Here is a 6,731-nt window from a genome sequence, read left to right as displayed (position 1 = left end):
AAAACAAAAGCTTGATGGGACTTCAAAAGAAGATGATATTAAATCAGCACTAGCTATTATGATCTTGTTTTCTCCAAAATAGCTGTTCCTACCATCTAACCTTCTCTGCCTCATTTCTGTTGAGCTCTTTTCCTGTCATTAGTTGTCTTCTTCATTTCCCTTTCTGCTCCATTCATTGTAGCCTCTCTGCCACTGTTTCTGGAATCTTGGTATTTTTCTTTTTTAGAATATCCTGCAGTATTCTCTGTAGAGTTGAATTGCTGGTTGCAAATTCCCCTAGTTCCTGTTTATCCTGGAAGCACCTTGTTTTTCCAATTTCTAGGGACAGTTGTGCAGGATATATCAATCTTGGCTGGAGATTATTATCTTTCAAAGCTTGAATTATTTCCCCCACGCTCTTCGTGATTTGATGGTTTGTGCCAAGAAGTCTGCTGTAATTCTGATGGGTGTTCCCTTGTAAGTGATCTGTTTCTTGTCTCTGACTGGTTTTAACATTCTGTTTTTATATTGCATTTCTGGAATTTTGATTATTATATGCCTGGGTGTTGCTCTGTTTGAGTTGTAGGTGGCTGGGGTCCTGTATGCTTCATACATCTGAGTATCTTTACCTTTTATTAAATTAGGGAAATTCTCCTGGATTATTTCTGTGAATTGCTTTTGTAGTTCATTTGTTTGTATCACTACTTCTTCTTTTACATTCTTAATTCTTAAGTTACAGATCCTCTTATCATCTTCTAGCCTTTGTATTATTGCTGTTTGTTTTCTTGTTATTTTTAAGAAGTTTTTCATTTCATGCTCCCACCTTACAAATCTGTCCTCCATTTCAGACAATCTATCCTTAGTTTCTTTCAAGCTGTTATGCCAGCTTTCAATAGAGTTTTTAGTTTCCTGGTAATCTCTTTGAACCTGCTTCACGTATTCTATGTTTTCTCTATTTTCTCCATCAAACAGTTTTCCCCTTTTTTTCTGTTCTTTAATTCCACCATCTGTTTTTTCTTGGGTGGTGCTTAGAATTTCTCTAACTATTCTACTTATATCTTGCTTTACTTTGTTAAATACTTCAATTTTGAACTCATCTATAACATCCCTAAGATATTGCTTTTGTCTATTGGTGCCGTGTCTGATATTGCATGTTTTCTGTCCTCATTCTCCTTTGCATTTACCTTTCCTGGATTAGTGTTCTCAGGATTGGGGACTAAGGACCCTTTCTTGTTGTTCCCTCTTCCTATACTTTTTTTTTCCCTTCCATACAAGCATATATAGGAGGCCCAGTTTCTTTCTTTGTGGGTTACAGTTTGTTTGAATTGCACTGGCTAGGTGTTGCCACCCACTGCAGTGTACTAGGGAGACACAGACCTGGGCAACCTCTGCTGGGCCCACCCCTGCAGGTCAACCTACTGAAGGCTTTACTGTTAGGTTGTACCGCCAGGTGCTGGGACCTGGTTTGTGCTAGCCTACTGGGTCTTAGTCCATGGCTTCACCCAGGTCGGGCACTCCCCACCAATCCTGCTTGAGAGAGGAATATACGACTAAAGTCACTGCAGCATCCTGTTCTGCCTAATCTGCCTGGTCCCTGAATGCCCTCTGTTGGAGCCTCCTAGTCTATGGAAGGGTCCCCGTTTTCCTCACTCACCGCAGGTCAATGTAGGGCTCCCCACCAGCCTCACTCTCAACTCCCTTTGCCAATTCCTGCTCTCAGAGCTTTCACAGATCTCTCTTCCTGCTGTGCTGATTGGGACACAGCCGCAGCAGCAGGAAATTAAAATCACGGTTTCCAGAGGCGCAGGTTCCAGCTTCAGTGCTGAGATTTTATTTGTTCCGGTTGTAGCACCAGGATTGCATTTCTAGTTGGTTTCTCTCAGCTTAGTTCATTCATGGGTCGGCAGGGTATATCTCCCCTTGCTTAGGACTTCTCACACCGCATCATTCCTGGATTCTAAGCTGGCTATCTCAGAGAGCCTCCATAGCTGCTCTTATCTATCCACCATCACACATCTAATTCTTAAACAAGAAATGACCTAAATTTGGTATCTCTATCAGTTTGGTCTTGCCATTTAAAACTTGATTTTTTGTTATATATTTTGGTACTTTTTGATTAAACACTCTTGTACATTTCAGCATAACAGATCTATTTCCCATCACTGGCTCAATTTATAAAATGTATAAAACCTCTAAAAGTCTTCACTCCTTCTACTCAGTGCCATTGTACCCTATAAATCTGTCAGAAATCTAAATTCTGCCATAATATAAAAACCAAGTAGAGACCAAAAGTTATGTGCATAGCTGTGAAGCTAAATATTCCTACCTCACAGTGTACCAAATGTATTTTTGTTTTTCAAGAACAGAGGGCTTCAAATATGCAAAGGTAAGAAAAGAAAAAGTATTTTTTTATGCTAATGAACTTCCTTACTAAAATTGCCTGTGGTGATAAACATTTTTACAATTGTTGTATAATTGTGTTACATTGCAATGTATCTCATGGCTGTTAAGTAAAATCTCCAGACTTTTAAAAAATTCTCTGAGTTCATTGCACTGTGTAGGTCCCAAGTCCCTAGATATAAAAATGTTTAGAGTGGTGTTTTGAGTAAAACCCAGTAGTTGTGTACAACTCCTTTTTCTGAATCTTAACTGTTAATTAGGATTAAAATAATTACATGTCTGGAATGAGATATACTCAATATATCTGTACATGAATGACAAACTTGCCTTAGCTAATTAAGACAAAAAGTGAGGCAGGTTGCAGTCTTGGCTTCATTGCATAGGCAGCTCTGACCTCAAGATAAAGCAGTCATCCCACACAGCCAGACCTCAGATGCCATGTTTTCTCTTTTCTTTTTCCATTAATCTATCCCTGAAAAGACATAAAATACATTTTAAATGCAAATAAAGAGCTCAATGTTTATCCCCAAAATGTTATGTTTTATGTTTTACTTGATAAACTTGGGGCCAATTAAAAATATTTTAAAAGATTTATTTTTATTCTAGGCAATCTCGTAGGCCTCCCCATTCCTATTCCCTATGCTTCCAAGTGACTCCCATGAGGATATTCATAGGTCCCTCTTTCTTAGGAAACGTCTCCTTTTATTTGAGCTGAACTAAAAAGATACAGGCAGAGAAACCTACCCAACACCTCAGAGAGACATCTCTCCCTGGGTCAATATATATTACAATGTACATGGATCACAGACAATGATGCAAGAACCTTAGGTGTTTATCTCCTGAGATACTTCAAAGCTAAGTCTGCCTCTTAAGAAAGATTAGCATTCACTAGGAAAAAGCCAGCCACTTGACCTATCTCAATCAATGTATGACAGTTTCTAGAGAGCTTTCCTTCATACATTGGAAAGTCTTCAAAATGTATCCTTTCCAAGGGATCTCCTAGGAGAAAGGGACTTCAGAAGCCACCCCAGATTACAGGACCTCTTCCCTTTCCCTCTCAGGTGCTCACTGGGGCACCTCTTGACGGCAGTCATGAGACTAAAGAAAAATGGCTTTTTGCCACTGTTGTTTCAAGGCAGTGAGTGGAACAAGGAGTTCCCTATTGTGACCATGAACAAAGGGAGAAAGGCTCCCACGAGGAGCTACTTAGTTCCCATCTCACTCCACCATGGGCATGGGCCAGGGCACCTTGTGGTTTTTGCTGGTAGGACAAAGGGAAATTAGTCTTCCTCTAACACTGCTGCAAGCTAGATGAGGTTTTAAGTGATATGACAAGGACTGTCTCATGCTTCCCCCATGCCTTATATGTTTCAGGTGAGAAATTTTGTTAGTGTTCCTCCATGGTTGCACCTCTGGACTATATTCTTAAGAACAGAGAGAAATTTGTTCCTCAGTCACTGAGAAAAACGTTTGATTTTTTTCCTTACACACCTGCATGGTGAAGGTATGGAGAAGGTATCTACCAGGAGATGGTGAGGCGTGGCCAATAATACAGTGATAATACTAGATTTATTTTGAAAAACCTAGAGTAAATGCCCTCTGTGTCCTATGTTGAGTCTTTCTTTACTTTGAAAGATGATCCTAACTTTCTTTCCCCGGAGAAATTGTATTGCTCTATAGACTCAGCCCTGTTGCCAAAAGACACAGCCTCATACTTGGTTTTGTAATAAGGAGAGATGGCAAACAAATGTTCCACTTAAAAATCTACAGCTCTTCTCCATAGTAAGGTATTGTATACTAAAATAGATGTCTATGTTTACTTTCAAAAAAGTAAAAAAAATGGCTCTCATCTAATAGTTTCAACATAATTCTGCTAAAGTATTATGTTGTGCTTTAGATTTCAAACTATACCTGCAAAATCTTGTATGATTCTATAAAAATTTGACTTCTATAAAAAATTAAACAGAACAAAACATACTAAAACCAAATTAACCAGAACAATGAAAATAATTCAGGCTTTCAAAGCATAATCATAAATTACCAATGGACACTGTCTTCCCTTTTTAAACATTTCCTGCCTTTTCACTTTTAAAATATCTATTGTGCATTTTGGATCCCACTAACTCCTTTAGTTTTTTATATGAGGGAGACAACACAATGTCCACCCATGTGACTCTGACCATTTCACTCATGAGCATGATCTTAAGTTGTGTCTGTTTACCTATAAGAGCCTCAAGGTTATCTTTCTTTAGAGCTGAGTAGCTTTTAATTACATAAAAATGCCATATCTTTCTTATCCATTCTGCAGTTGGTGGGCAAGTTACCCCTATTTTTTTCTGGTTCCCTGTCACCTAGAGCACTGTTTTCTCTCCTTTGACTTTCAGTCAATGGATTTTCTTTTGAGCTAAATGTGTTTCTTGTATAAAGCATACTAATGGATCTTGTCTCCTGATCCATTCTTCCTGCGTCTTCTTACTGGTAAGTTGAGGTCATCTGCATTAATAGTTATGGCCAACATGCACTGGCTCATCTCAGCCATACTATTTTCCTGCTGTTTGCTCCCTACTTTCCCCCTCCATTTGATTGTTTGCCCAACTCAGTGATTCCCCTCTGCCACTGTTCTTGGAACCATGTCATTTTTCTCTCTCTCTAGAAGGTCTTTCAGTACTTTTTGGTGTTGATTTGGTGATCACAAGTTCCTTCAGTTGTTCTTTGTCATAGAAGTATTTTATTCTCCATTAATTTCAAAAGAAAGTTTTGCAGAGTACACCAATTTGGGTTGGAAGTTGTTTGCTTTCAGGATTTGAAGTACTTCATTCCAACCTCTTCTTTATGTGATGGTTTGTGTTGTCTGTTGTGATTCTGATGGGTTTTCCTTTATAGGTGATCTGTTTCTTGTCTCTAATAGCTTTTAATATTCTGTTCTTTTGCTGAATTTCTGAGATTTTGATTATTATATGTCTAGATGTAGATTTATTTTGGTTATGGCTAGCTGGAGTTCTATATGCTTCACTTATCTGTATTTCATGTGCCTTTCACATGTTTGGAAAGGTTTTGCTATTACTTCTATAAATAGATTTTTTATGTCATTTGTGTTGACCCTTGTTTTTTCACTGACACCTATTATTATTAAATTATTTTTCTTTGCACTATCTTGCAGTTATTGAATTGTTATTTCCTAGTTCCTTGTTATGTTTAAGAAATCTTTTGTTTCATGATCATTAGCTGCAAACCTGTCTTCAAGGATGAAAGTCTATCTTCAGTTTCTTTCAATTGGTTTTGCCAGCTTTTGATGGAGTTTTTAATTTCTTGGAAACCTCTTTGAATCTGTTTCATAATCTGAAATATTTAATTGTTTATTATATTTGATGGCGTGGGCAGCTGTTTCAAATATAACAAAATACATTATGGTAGCCATTATCGATTTCCTAATTACCTTGTTTCGAAGCCCTGTATTGCTTTGTTTTGATTGATCTTTATTTTGTTTTGTTTGATTTTATTATATCTGATGGCATAGGCAACTACTTTGAAGATAAAAAGAAGCATTATGGTAACCATTGTTGTTTTCCTATTATCTTGTTTTTTTGCTTTCTTTGTTTTGTTTTGATTGGTTTTACTCTGTTCTGTTTTGTTTGATTTTATTATGTCTGATGATACGTGCAGTTATTTTGAAGATAACAAGAGCATTATGGTAGCTATTATTGATTTCCTTTTATCTTGCCTTGAAGTCCTGTGTGACATTCATTGTTTTGTTCTGATTGACTCTATTCTGTTTTATTTTGCTTGGCTTTTTTCCTCTTCAAAATGAAAAAAAATTTTGACTTCTAAAGCAATTGTTGCTCTCACTTCAATGCTTGTATAACTGATATTCTTGACAACTAGGCCTCTAAGACCAAAGCTAAATATGTAACTGGGTTAAAGGAGCATCCAACATTTTGGTCCTAGCCCTCTTCAGTCAACAAGGACTCAGGACATGAGAGAACATCTCTGCAGGATCCCATCAGTCTGCTGAGCCACCCAATTGTCTGAGCAGAGAGATTGTTAGACCACAGAAGACAGGAGTCAACTGACCTACATTGTGTTAAAAGGAGAGTCACCAGAGAAAAAGCATCTCCCATCCTGCCAAGGAAAGCCGTATGGTCAAGCAAGACTGTTACTAGTCCTGAAAGATGACATTGGAAGTAAAGCTAAGAGACTCTGTACATGGTTCCAAAAGTAAGCCCTGGGCAGCCTTGACTGATGTTAAAATACAACAAGAGGTTAATTCTGTTTCATATAGGTCTCACTTAAACTTGGTCTTAAACATCTAGCAAGACAAGTCGGAGGCTAGTCTGGGTTGCATACTGAGTTCA

The sequence above is a fragment of the Cavia porcellus genome, unplaced genomic scaffold (assembly GCF_034190915.1).
Source record: "Cavia porcellus strain 051 isolate PalLab524CR breed Dunkin Hartley unplaced genomic scaffold, mCavPor4.1 scaffold_18, whole genome shotgun sequence".
Lineage (NCBI taxonomy): Eukaryota > Metazoa > Chordata > Mammalia > Rodentia > Caviidae > Cavia > Cavia porcellus.
Note: the sequence above shows the minus strand (reverse complement) of the source record.